The following is a 13,186-nucleotide window of genomic DNA, read 5'->3' as shown; positions in this document are numbered from 1 at the left end:
CATTATCTATACGGTGTCCATGTGGATATTTATACCGATCATAAGAGCCTTCAGTATATCTTCAAGCAGAAAGAGTTAAATTTGCAGCAACGACGATGGCTAGAGTTGCTAAAAGATTATGATGTTGATATCTTGTATCACCCCGGAAAGGCAAATGTTGTAGTTGATGCTCTCAGCCGCAGATCTATGGGAATTTTATGTGATGTACGTCCAGAGAAGAGAGAAATGGCTCGTGAGCTCCAACAGCTAGCTAGCCTAGGAGTTCGAGTAGTGGACTCAGGTAGCAGGGGAACTACTATTTAGAACACAGCAACATCGTCGCTAGTAGCAGAAGTGAAAGAGCGACAATACGAAGATTCCACGCTAATGCAGTACAGAGATTCACTCCCTCAGGAAGAGGAGTCATCATTTGATATTTCAGGTGACGGAGTCCTCCGACGTCGAGGCAGATTATCTGTTCCTGATGTGGCAGGTTTACGCCACCAAATATTAAGAGAAGCTCATTGTTCCCATTATTCTATCCACCCCGGAGCGACGAAGATGTATCATGATCTTAAGTCTATATATTGGTGGAATGGGATGAAGAAAGATATAGCGAAATTCGTAGCTCAATGTCCCAATTGTCAACAAGTGAAAATCGAGCACCAAAAGCCGGGCGGATTGTGGCAAGCCATAGAAATCCCAACTTGGAAGTGGGAAGTGATTAACATGGACTTCATTTCAGGCTTGTCCCGTTCTCGACGTAAGTATGACTCTATATGGGTGATTGTGGATAGACTCACCAAGTCAGCTCATTTCTTACCGGTCAGAATGACCTATATGGCAGAAGATTATGCAAAGCTCTATGTTAAAGAGATAGTGAGACTCCATGGTGTTCCAGCATCTATTATCTCTGATAGAGGGACTCAGTTTACAGCTAATTTCTGGAAGTCTTTCCAGGAGGGTTTAGGGACCCAAGTGAGCCTTAGCACGACATTTCATCCACACACCGATGGACAAGCTGAACGTACTATTCAGACTCTTGAAGATATGTTACGAGCATGTATGATAGATTTTGGAGGTAGTTGGGATGATCATTTGCCACTCATTGAATTTGCTTACAATAATAGTTATCATTCTAGCATTCAAATGGCACTGTACGAAGCCTTATATGGGCGAAAGTGTAGATCCCCGATTGGGTGGTTCGAGATAGGCGAGACCAAATTGATAGGGCCAGACTTGGTCCAGCAAGCCATAGAGAAAGTCAAGCTCATACAAGATCGGTTATTGGCAGCTCAAAGTCGCCAAAAGTCTTATGCGGATAATCGTCGAAGAGACTTAGAGTTCCAAGTGAAAGATTGGGTGTTCTTGAAAGTATCGCCAATGAAGGGCGTTATGAGATTTGGCAAGAAGGGGAAGCTTAGCCCCCGGTATATTGGGCCTTATGAGATCGTGCGCAAAATAGGCAAAGTGGCCTATGAGTTAGATCTACCTCCCGATTTAGAGTCAGTACATCCAGTTTTTCATGTCTTAATGCTTCGAAAATGTGTTGGAGATCCTACTAGGATCGTCCCAGTAAATGATGTGCTAGTGACAGAGAAATTGACTTACGAAGAGGTACCCATTGCCATACTAGATAGGAAAGTACGGAGGCTTAGAAACAAAAGGTAACCTCAGTTAAGGTTCTATGGAGAAGCGGTAAACGAGAGGAAATGACATGGGAAGCGGAAGAAAGCATGCGATCCAGATACCCGCATTTGTTTCAGCCCTTGGAAGAAATCCAAGATGAGGTATCAAGACCATAAGGTATGCATGTTTTCCCTTTTTATGCTTTTGGGTCGTGTGTGGCCAAATTTTTATGCTATTGTGTTGTGGCCCTGTGAGGCATCGATATTATGGGTTGTTGTGGCAGGATTGTAGTGCCATATTATAGGGGAAACTCTAGCGAAATTTTTATAGAATCCCCGAAGACTTTAACATTCGAGGACGAATGTTCTTAAGGGGGGGAGAATGTTACACCTCGGAAAATTTTCCGTTGGTACGCAAGTGAATGATCTAGTGAGGAGTACGAGTACCCGATATTTTCATGAGTAAGAAATAACATTTGACGACCCTAAGTAAGATTCCGAAGGAAATGGCAATAAGAGATAGGGTATGCTCCATAATGAATAATTATAGGCTCTGAAAATGTGGAAAGTTGCAGATCTGCATTTTGGCCAGTTGCACGTAAAATGAAATACGGAACGTAAAGTGGTATACGACCCATAAACTGCCATGTCGTATTTTGTCTTCCAAAACTTAAACTTTCTGCCAAATGATCAAATGGTTTAATACGACCTGAAATATGGACCGTAAAGTGGTTTACGGCCCGTAAGCCGTGATCGTAAATCACCATGTCTCAACCTGAGTTTATGGTTCTGTTATGATTAAATACGACCACGAAGGACGGTCCGTAGACTGGAATACGGACCGTAAACCAAATTTACGACCACTGTGCTGCTCACTTAAGATCAGATTTTGGGTTATTAAATAAGAGACCAAGTTTATTATTTCATTTCCACATGACACCCCCTTGTCTCTAAAACATCTCTCTACATTTATTCCATAAGATTTCAAGGATTATTAGTCATCAACAGCACAAATCAAGTGAATCAAGTGTAGGGAAACCCATTAAGATCATTCAAGTCAAGAAATCTCATTGAAGGAAAACTAGGGTTTTTGCTCAAGTGGAGTATTTCGACCAAGGCTCGATCCTACAACATCTAAGGTAAGATTTATGGTATTTATATGTTGTTTAAGGTATTTGAGAGTTAAAATGCTTGGACATTAGATGAGTATAGAAAAGGGGGTCATGAATGATGAATAGTGACATTTTGAGAAAGTAGTTTGAATTGAATTGTGACTCTTGTTGTTATATTGTGACATGAATAGGTTATAAATGACGTTGAAAGACCATGAAATAGACATTGTATGTGAATGGACGAAATCATGTGTTATAGCCATAGATATGGGCAAACGAAAGTAAATTGAGGAATGTGGATAATGTGAATGACTAATGGCCATTGTTATGATATTGTGAATGTATTGTTGACGTTTGGGAGTTGAATTATGATGTGAAGGAAATGTTGTCCGATGTTCCCCTAGTTTTAGGCATGTGTGCTAATTATCGATTCTAATGATAGTATGACTTTAATGAAGGTAGAAACGCTAACGTTGGAGGGGAACGCGCAAGTGTAGAATAGTGCGACGGAAAGGTATGTAAGGCTAACCCTTCTTTCATAAGGCATGATTCTTTGGCCAAACATCTAAATCCTCTATACGAGTATGTTGTCTTCCAAATGAATTGATCTTCCGAGCTTGTAAGCTCACGATTCTTGATACGCTACGATTGTACTAAGTTTCTCATATTACTAGTAGGCCTATTAAGGTAGAAGAGGTGGTTGACGATAGTAGTGATAATGCTATTGATGATGACTATAATTATAATAACGATGACGATTATTTTAACGATGATTAAAAGTAAAGATGTTTATGAGCTATTATGTATATGTACGACTATTATAGAATCTCGAGCTTATGAGGCCGGGTATGATATGTAAATAAGTATGTATACGATTACGTAACGCGCGCGCAGCTCTGCAGAGGGTACGGATAACCCTGAAGCCTTGGTAGGGTGAGGTATGAGTAACCTTGAGCCTTGGTTGGCCAAGTATGTATGAAACACCGATCCTACGTGGTCGGGTATGCTATGGAAATGCTATGTATATGATATGAGTACGAATATGATATGACTATGTATTATGTGAATAAGGGCATGTATACGAATACGAGCACAAATATGGTACGGGTGCTATCACGGAATACGGATAATGATGTATGTACACAAATACGTATTAGCAAGGGAAAGTTCCTATGAAAGGCAAGTAAGTGCATATGACGACAATATTGCCATCTCCCATCCTATGCTATTTCTTATGTTGCTATTTATGCTTCTATATTGATATTGATCATGCTTTACATACTCAGTACATTATTCGTACTGACGTCCTTTTGTTTGTGGACGCTGCGTCATGCCCACAAGTGCACAGGGAGACAGGCTTGATCCATAGCTGCTTTCTCAGAGACTTCACAGCAGAGCTCCATTTCATTCGGAGCCATAGCTTTTGGGTACTTATTCTTTTGTGTACATAATTGTGGGCATAGCGGGGTCCTGTCCCGTTCATGTGATATGTTATACTATCCTTAGAGGCTCGTAGTCACGTGTGTATGATTAGACGTGTCCGGCCTTGTCGGCCTATATTTTGTATATCTTTTGATAGCCTCGTCGGCTTATATACATTTGATGTCAATGATGATTTAAAGATATTGTCGTCCAATGGGACTAGCGTGATTAATAAAAAAAAAAGATGTATGTTTAATCATATGGCTCACCTAGATGTAAGTATATGTGTAAGACAAGGGTGCCCGGGTGGGCTAGCACCGGGTGCTCGTTGCGGCCCTCTAGACGGGTCGTGACATCACCCCAATACGACAAGCAACCTATGGAGTAATATAAGAGAATGTAGAACCCGGATTTATCAATGCATATACGTCACGGGAAAATATATACAATGTACCTGTAACCACATTCAGAGAGGACTCAAGATCCTGCCGCCCGGCTAAAGCATATCGACGGGGCTGAGTGGCACCTGAAGTAGATGCTGCCCCTCTGCCTCTACCTCGGCCTGCTAACATCTGGGGAGTCTGCCCTACCGGGCGCGCTAAGGAAGAACCAGTTGCTGAGCCTGTGGGCTGAACCGCAGCTCTACCATACCGCGAGGGAAAATCTCTCATCAAATGCCCAGTCTGTCCACAAACATAACAAGTATCCGTGTCCTGACGACATGGCCCCGAGTGCAATTTCCGGCACCGGCTACATCGTGGAACTGGTGGTCTCCTCTGCCTGTAATCACCCCCAAATTGAGAACCCGAAGCTCTTGAACTCTGACCCTGTCCTGAAGGAAAAGAGCGATAAAATCCCCTATCCGCGAATCGTGGAGGCGCACTAGTCACTGACTGACCTGAATGTCGTGAATGGGTCTGCCTCGATCCCCCTCTATAATCACTGCTTGTGCCCATAGATCTAGGCCTTTTGCTTTGTCTTCTATCACTGTCGCGATCACCCCTTTGTGGTTGTTGCCGTCCCTCTAAGTTCTGGGCATGGGCTTGTATTCGGGAAATATACATCCCTTCTTGCAAAGAGGCCATCAAGCAATCCTTGCCTCGGATTTAGAAATCTATCTGCTCTAGCTCGGCGGACCTCAGGTGAAAAATAGTGACGAATAAATGCATCCACGAATTCTTGCCAAACCGGAGGAGGCGCATTCTCTCCTCTTGATAATACCCAGTTGTTGTACCATAAAACTGCCACATCCCGGAGTCTATAAGATGCCAACTCCACGGATTCAGTTTCAGAGGCATGGACAATGTTCAATGTCCTCAACATCTCATCTATGAAACTTTGCGGGTCTTCATCCGGTTTTGACCCGAAGAACTCCGGAGGATTTAGACTCATAAAATCACGGGATTTGGTACTTGCTGCCCGATCAGTTGAACTCACATTTTGTCGTTGTGCCTACGCGGCGACCAATTGTGTCAATAAATCGATGGCCTCGGTCATTTGTTGACCCGAAGCAACCGATGGAGGGATTGGAGCTGGAGCTCCTCTTTGTTCTTCCACATTAGGCGGGGTAGAAGAAGTATTAGACAAGGCCTCATTATGTGATTCGCTTTCCTCTATATTCATCGGAGGCTCTCTTTCTACCCGCCTCTTTGTCATAGTCTTACCCTTCTGGACCGCTGTAGCCTTTCCTTTTGGCGGCATTCTGAAATCATAACACACTGTTAGGGAAAATAAAATCTTATACATGGCTCTATCGCATGATCTCATGAGAAGAAAGATGGTCATTTTTCCTAAATGCCCTGTAGCCTCTTGTTTATTGATGTGGTGCGCAACACTCCATAAAGAAGACTCTACTAGACACGGCTCGTAGACACTTCCTAGGACTGAACCGCTCTGATACCACTTTTGTCACGACCCAGCTAGGGGCCGCGACGGGTACCCGGGGCTAACCACCGAGCACCACTCATCCCACCACTCATCATGCTCATTAACTACTCTTTTATCGATTATATACTTAAATCATAAGAAAGTCATGTTTCATTTGTAAACATAAATAGTTTCATATACATAAGCCCTTTTGGCTATCAAGAATAATATATATATATATACAATTATACCGTAGTGACTTTATCAGACCACATAACCCACACTGTGTGTCTACGAGCCTCTACTGAAGTACAAAACGCATAGACGGGACAAGACCCCGTCGAGCCCAACATATACAATCATACACAAAAGAATATTCAAGCACCTCCGGAACAAAGGAGTGCTTTCAATCGGCTAACAGCTCCTACGAGTCTGGCTCGAGCTCGCCTCCCTGTCTACCTGTGGCATGAACACAGTGTCCAAAGAAAACGGACGTGAGTACGAATATTGTACTGAGTATGTAAGACAAGAGTGAAATAAATATAATAGGAGGAGCGTGAGCCATAAGAGAAAGATATAACCTGCAAGAGTGTCATAAGCAAATACATTTCGTACATATATCATATTTTACATAATCATGGTACATATGTCATCACATCACATATCGCGTCGCATCACAATCCTCATCGTTATCCCGCGTCCGGGTAACCATCATATGCCGCCCACTAGTGGTGATCATGCTCGGCCCTCTAGGCTCGGTGTAACATCGCAGCCCGCATTAGCGGTGACATGCCCGACCATCTAGGCACGGTGGAACCATATGCAGCCCGCCTTAGCGGTGACATGCCCGGCCATTCTGGCGCGGTGGAATTTCATCATCACATAATCAATCTTTACCCATCACTATTGCACATATCATGAACGTATCATAATCTTATTATAACTTGGCATATCCATACATAACGTAGGCATATTATAAGCTAGTATTTTTTATCATCTTATAAACATACCATGACTTTACATCATTTCACATTTAGCATTAGGAGCATACATCAAACTTTGAAGACAACCATAGCTATGTCGGGGTGACGTAAGGTCGTAAACCCCCGATTATATTATGAAAATTCATGAGCACTTTGCCTCATCTTGAAGGAAATAGTGCATAAGGTGAGTGTTAACAATAATGACATCATCAGCGTTATGGGATCATCATATAAATGAACTATCGAATCTCTATACTTTAACTCATTATCATGCTCGTATGTAATTTATTATAATTAAGAACTCATAAGTTTCATCATATAGGAGGATCATGGAAAGCTTGAAAGATTCATGCCTTTGAAGGAAGGGATAAGCCTTACATACCTTTGACGTTTAGCTAATCTATCGCTTGCTTGTTCTTCTTTAATGCACACGTTCTACCTTCAAGAGAATTTATATTGTTATTAGCTAAGCAATTATAAGAACGGGATTTCTAAAGCTAGGGAAAATTGGGCAGCACTTCCTTTGTTTACACTACTTTTCCCATGTTCTATATCAACTCCCAAATGCTCACAACAACATTCACAATATTGCAATCAACAATCATCATTCATAAACATTGACCACAATCCACCATTTCTCTTCAATTTCTCCACATTTATCGTTATAGCTTACTATCGCGTTTCCTCGTATATAATACTTATTTCATGGCCTAAACGTCATTTATAACGTATTCATAATCACAACACACCAACATTCATGATTCAATCCAACTACCATCCAACCATGACACTATTCACTCATTAATGACCCATTTCCTATGTCCTTCTACAATTCAAGTATCTTAACCTTCCAATACCTTAAACAACATGGTTTAGTCATGAAAATTACCTTAGATGATGGTTGAACAAGCCTTGAATGGAATTTCTACTCTAGCATCAAAACCCTACTTCACTTCCTTTGGGTTTTCTTGAGAGAGATGAACTTTAGCTAGGTTTCATACACTTTGTTTCATGGATTTGGTGTTATTGATCATGGATTCCTTTTTATTTTCTTGTAATGGAAGAGTGGAGAGTATTCTGGAGGTTTCTAGAGAGAAATATCGTGAAGATGAAATGAATTTAATGAGCTTGGGTCTCCTTTTAATGACTTAAAATCTGATTTGGAATGAACAGTAGTTGAAGTACACAGTGGTCGTAAACCCAGTTTATGGTCCGTATCCCAGTTTACGGGCCGTATTTAAGCATATCAAAACCAGAAAGGTATGCTAGGGATCATGGTGATTTACGATCGCAGTTTACGGGCCGTATTTTGAATTTACGGTCCGTATTCCAAGTCGTATTTAACCATTTGAACATTTGACAGAAAGTTGAAGTTTTGTAAGTTGGAATACGACATGGTGGGTTATGGGCCGTATACTACTTTACGGTCCGTATTTCATTTTACGATCAACTGGGCCAAAGTGCAAGTCTGCAACTTTCACGTCTTTAGAATCTATAATTAGTCATTGTGGAGCATAACCTTATCCCTTATTCTCATTTCCTTTGAAATCTTACTTAGGGTCGTAAAACGTCATTCCCTTCTGATTAAAACACCATATACTCGTATTCTTCATTAGTCTATTCATTGTACGTTTACCGGGAAATTTCCGAGGTGTAACACTTATATATAATAGAAAACAAATCGAAGAAGAAAGAGATCTAAGTCGTCGCTAATTTTGAGTTTGAGGTAATTTATTTTTTTCATGGAAAGTGGTACATGTGCTATGCTGGTGAAAACCATCAATACGCGTGTCAACAGGATAAGAAGCCAAGTTTGTTGTACAACTCCAATAACTATTTAGTACAATTTGGGTATGTTGTGTTCGTCTATGGTAGGCACTTATATATATTAGAAATTCAAAAAACATGAGCAAATTCTTGAATATTATATTGACTGCATGTGTATAGAGTAGGGGGAATGGCCCGTTCCAGCACGGGCCCAACACGAAGGAGATCTGAAGGGCATACAACCAGCTCTATTTGCTAAAACTTGAGTATTGTAATTTTTTCCAAAATTGAATGCGATGTAGCACATGATTTGAACAAGCCATCTCATTAAAGTTTACACCATCTTAAACTTAACTTTATCACTTTTTGATTGAGAGATACACTTTGAGAAGGAGCCCTACATACATTGGGAAAAATAATGTCCATTCTTGGATGTTGCACGGTAGACATATCTTCAATTTGCATATTAACAAAATGTAGTGCAACCATTCATGCTGTGATTAGGCTCCTTTCTTGCCCGCCTTTGATAAAATTTTGGTACCTGTATGGGTAAATTGTTAGTATATCCTTATTTCATTCTTTCAAAATAAAAATAGTAGAGAAAAGGAATATAAAAAAGAGAAAGAGCCAATAGAAGGACAAACCCTGCGACCAGCCCTTCCTGAACAACTACAAGTAAAGTGCATCTCTATCACCTAAAACGAGATTTTTAGTGTTATCCCTCAAGTACATTTTTAATCCTACATTTGCACAGCCCTGTCCAATAAGCCACAAGTGCAAATTTCATAACTTTTCTCGAGTCCAATTTAAGCATCAATCCTTCTTCCTCCCTAACATATCGACATCCAAGTTAAACAGCCTTGACCATATTCGGGAATCTAAAGAATCAGACTTCATTTCTAAGTCTCAAAATCAACAAACAAATAAGAACCATGTTTTGCCATTCCGATTAAAATTTTCAACAGAAACAAGTTACAAGTTGGCTTACTTACTCATAGATATCAGAAGTCAGGGTTGGACTTACGGATGATAGTCATGGAACATATACCTGAGAAGTGATCCACAGTTGCATAATTTAGCACCTTAGTAATCTTGGTCACTTGCTTTTGAATCATCTCATGTACCTATATCCTGTTAAAACTAATATTAAGAACACTAATAAGATAAGTTAATAACAACCGAGGTAGAACTATCTCGAGCAATATACAAATTTTTTACAGTCCCAAACCTCCTTTCCTGCTTCAACCACTGGCCTTCGGAATCAGGAAGAATGAAGACTTTTGACATGAGGATTTTTGCTGCTTCATCAAGTTCCCTTTGTTTCTTTTAGAACTATCTTGAGCAACTTACAAATTATTTACAGTCTCATTTGCACAGGGTCTGAGATTGGGTTGGACTATTGAAATCTATTGTATACAGCATTATCTTGTATTTTTGCAAGAGGCAGTTTCCACTGCTTTAACCCACGACCTGCTTGATTTTGTCCATATTACATTTGACCTTAATTCCAAGAGGATTTCTAGCAGCAGTAGCTCAGAGCTTATTGTCTATGGACGATAGGCACACTGAACATGCATCCTTAATATATGCACCCATTCAAGATCTAACTAGAACTACCAATAGTACGAAATTGTGAAAACTAAAACATGAACTTACTAATAACACCGTCAATGCATTTAATAGCATTGTTACTATTTTTTTTTATGAAGAATAACATTGTTAATTTTGTTTCTTATATATGAAGAATTTATAAAGGTGTGTATCATTAAGCTACAACTGGTAATATTATTGTGTGCAAGATGTAATTACAGTGATCAGACCAGACAGGCGAAAGTAGCTTAAATTTGTAAACATTGTCCATCAGACATTCCTGTTTGTGCTTCCCTGCAGCTTTTATAAAGTTGTAGACTCAAATCCTAAAACACGTGAAATTCACAATCATGTGCTTCTTTCACAATATTAATTCCGAGAGGTATTTTTCTTTAATGAAATACTGATTAAAGCATTGATTTGCGCAGTAGTGTTTGATCAGGATATTTTGATGGAGGAGCCCAAGGCAACATGGCATCATTCATTTGACCACTCATAATACGAAGGAGTTTGGTGAAATGTTACAGCTTTTGTAATGATGCTATCCCTGTAAGCACCTTCCAGACTAAACTGCAGTAACAAATAAATTGCAGGGGAAAAATTTACATACCTATTTGGTCAACATTTCATTTTCCATAAAAAATTGAAACATCTATGTAAGCAAAAACTTGGCGCCCTATTTTCATTAGAGTTATTGACAATCTCTCTTTCTCTCTCTCTCTGTTACACCTTGAAAATTTCCCCACGAATGTACAGTAGGTAGGCTAACAAAGGACATAGCGTATACGATGTTTTAATAAGAAGGGAACGACGTTTGACGACCCTAAATAAGGTTCCAAAGGAAATTGCAATAAGAGATAGGTTATGATCCATAATGACTAACTATAGGTTCTGAGAATGTGGAAAAGTCACAGGTTTGCACTTTGGCCAGTTGGTCGTAAAATGAAATACGGACCGTAAAGTTGTATACGGCCATAAACTGCCATGTCGTATTTCAACTTCAAAAACTTAAACTTTCTGTCAAATGTTCAAATGGTTAAATACAACTTGGAATACGGACCGTAAATTGAAATACGGCCCGTAAACTGTGATAGTAAATCACCATGATCCCCAGCATACTTTTTGGTTCTAGCATGCTTAAATAAGCCCACAGAATACGAACCGTAAACTGGAATACGACCCGTAAATTGGGTTTACGACCACTGTGCACTTTCGACGACTGTTCATTTCAGATCAGATTTTTGGGTTATTAAAAAGGGGACCAAGTTTATTATTTCATTTCCACATGACACCCCTTCTCTCTAAAACATCTCTCTACATTTATTCCACAAGAATTCACGGATTATTAGTGATCAACAACATAAACCAAGTGAATCAAGTGTAAGGAAACCCATTAAAGATCATTCAAGTCAAGAAATCTCATTGGAGGTAAACTGGGGTTTTGCTCAAGTGGAGTATTATCAACCAAGGCTTGTTCCTACTACATCTAAGGTAAGATTTATGATATTTCTATGTTTTTTAAGGTATTTGAGAGTTGAAGTACTTGGATTGTAGAGGGGTATAGAAAAATGGGTCATGAATGTGGAATAGTGTCATTTTGAGAAATAGTTTGAATTGAGTTATGTTTCTTGATGTGTTGTGATCTAAATATGCTATGAATGATGTTGAGAACGTGAGGTGAACAAGGTATGTAAATGGACGTAGTCATGTGTTATAGCCATTGATAAGAGTAATTAAAAACAACATTGGATAATGTGGATGAATAACGACCATAGTCATATATGCTAGCTATCGATTCTATCGATATCATGACTTTAATGAAGGTAGAAACGCTAGCATTTGAGGAGAACACACAGGTGTAGAATAGTTCAACGGAAAAGGTATGTAAGGCTAACCCTTCTTTCATAAGGCATGGTTTTTTGGCCAAATATCTAAATCTTCTATGAGACTATGACATCCTTTAAATGATTTGATCTTCCGAGCTAGTAATGCTCACGATTCTTGATACGCCAGGATTGTACTAAATTCCTCGTATGACGATTAAACCTATAAAGATAAATGTGATGAATGACGATAATAGTAACAATGATGTTGATGACGATTATGATAATGATGTAAATAGTAAAGATGCTTATGAGCTATTGTGTATATGTGTCTATGTATGACTATTATGGAACCCCGAGCTTATGAGGACGGCTAAGATATGTAAATAAGTATGTATATGATTACGTAACGCGCGCACACCTCTGCAGATGGTACGGATAACCCTGACGCCTTGGTCGGGCCAGGTAGGTGTAACCCTAAAGCCTTGGTAGGGCCAGGTATGAGTAACTTTGAGCCTTGGTTGGCCAAGTATGTATGAAACACCGATCCTACATGGTCGGGTATGCCATGTAAATGTTATGTATATGATATGATTATGTATATGATATGGATACGAATATGATATGATATGAACGTGAATAAGGGTATGTATACGAAAATTAGTACAAATATGGAACGAATACGATTTGGAGGTAAGCATACAAATACGCATTGGAAATGGAAAGTCCTATGTGAGGCAAGTAAGTGCCTATGACGATGATATTACCGTCCTCCATCTTGTGATATTTTCTCATGTTGATTCATTATGCTTCTATATTGATATTGATCATGCTTTACATACTCAGTACATTCTTCGTACTGACGTCCTTTTGTTTGTGGACGTTGCGTCATGCCCGCAGGTGCATAGGGAGACAGACTTGATCCGTAGCTACATTCTCAGAGACTACATAGCAGAGCTGCACTTCATTCGGAGCTATAGCTTTTGGGTACTTAATCTTTTGTGTATATAATTATG

This window comes from Lycium barbarum, chromosome 10 (assembly GCF_019175385.1).
Source record: "Lycium barbarum isolate Lr01 chromosome 10, ASM1917538v2, whole genome shotgun sequence".
Classification (NCBI taxonomy): Eukaryota; Viridiplantae; Streptophyta; class Magnoliopsida; order Solanales; family Solanaceae; genus Lycium; species Lycium barbarum.
Note: the sequence above shows the minus strand (reverse complement) of the source record.